At 39.4% G+C, this 1,556-nt stretch overlaps 1 pseudogene; it reads left to right on the top strand.

Annotated features, from left to right (window-relative positions):
• The first annotated feature begins 507 nt into the window (after positions 1–507).
• The window catches only part of LOC107160784, a 10,155-nt pseudogene continuing 9,106 nt past the window's right edge, over positions 508–1,556 (top strand).

Raw genomic sequence — 1,556 nt, 5'->3', positions numbered from 1 at the left:
TTGATATTGTACTCTTCCCATCATTTCTGAAATGCTGCAGCACTGCTTGTGCAAAGTGACTCGTATGATTCCAGGACTCCATGCCATAGCTGCTCTACTAGACATTTGAAGATAAAAATCAGTAAACTTAATTTAAACAGCCCCCCACCCCTGGCTGATTTTTATGGCAGGTAAAGTTTGAAAACCACTGTCTGGGTGTTTTCCAGCAGAGTTACCACTACTTATTAAATTTTCACCATAAGGAGAACATTATTGTCTGCCTTTATTATTCAAAGGAGAAAATTCAGTTTCAGAATGTTTAGCTATTTTTTAATGTAACTGCCATTTCTTGAGTGTCATAAATAGAAATTTGGTCACCTAGTGACAGATTTTGCCTTCTTCCATCCAAGTTATTGCACAACATCCTCTGTAATCATATGGCCAATGTCTGGTTATGCTTTTTAATTACTTATAACACTTTGTAAAGTTTTGCCACTTCCTTATTACAGATGACACAACTTGAAGAGAATGGCACTCATTAATGAAAGCCACCCTGAAGAGTTTATCCTACTAGGCTTAAATGATCTCCCTTGGCTAAAGCTTCCTCTATTCATTGTTCTTATTACATACCCCATGACCATGAAGGGAAACATAGCCATCATTCTGGTGTCCAAGTTAGACCCCCGTCTCATTAGTCCCATGTATTTCTTCCTCACCAACCTCTCCTTTTTAGACATGTGTTTAACCACAATCATTGTGCCTCTGATGCTGTTAAACTTGGGAAGCTCTAAGAAGACCATCAGTTATGTAGGATGTGTAGTTTAGCTTTATGTCTTCCACTTTATGGGGGCCACAGAATGTCTTCTCTTGGCTATCATGTCCTTTGACCGCTATGTGGCCATCTGCAGGCCTCTGCACTACACCCTCATCGTGAATCAACACATCTGCATCTTACTAGCATGTGTTATGTAGCTGACTGGAGTGCTCTTTGCTTTATTGGAAGCCACACTTACCTTACAATTGCCATTGTGTGGTGTCAATAAACTGGATCACTTGTTGTGTGAGATTCCAGTTCTGATAAAGACTGCCTGTGGTGAAAAGGAAGCTAATGAACTTGCACTGTCTGTGGTGTATTTTTATTTTAGTTATTCCTTTATGTTTAATTATTGCCTCTTATGCTAGTATTGGACATGCTGTACTTAAGATTAAATCTTCTGAGGGAAGGAAAAAGGCCTTTGGAACATGTTCTTCTCATCTTATTGTAGTTTCCTTATTTTATGGTCCAGCTATTAGCATGTATATTCAGCCTCTTATGCTAGTATTGGACATGCTGTACTTAAGATTAAATCTTCTGAGGGAAGGAAAAAGGCCTTTAGAACATGTTCTTCTCATCTTATTGTAGTTTCCTTATTTTATGGTCCAGCTATTAGCATGTATCTTCAGCCTTCCTCCTCCATCACAAGGGACCAGCCCAAGTTCATGGCTCTCTTCTATGGAGTGGTGACTTCTACAGTCAACCCCTTCATCTATACCCTGAGGAATAAAGATGTAAAAGGGGCATTAGGCAACCTAGTGAG

This window comes from Marmota marmota, unplaced genomic scaffold (assembly GCF_001458135.2).
Source record: "Marmota marmota marmota unplaced genomic scaffold, marMar, whole genome shotgun sequence".
In the NCBI taxonomy this organism is placed as follows: domain Eukaryota; kingdom Metazoa; phylum Chordata; class Mammalia; order Rodentia; family Sciuridae; genus Marmota; species Marmota marmota.
The sequence above is the reverse complement of the archived record's forward strand: the minus strand, read 5'-3'. Positions and strand labels throughout refer to the sequence as shown.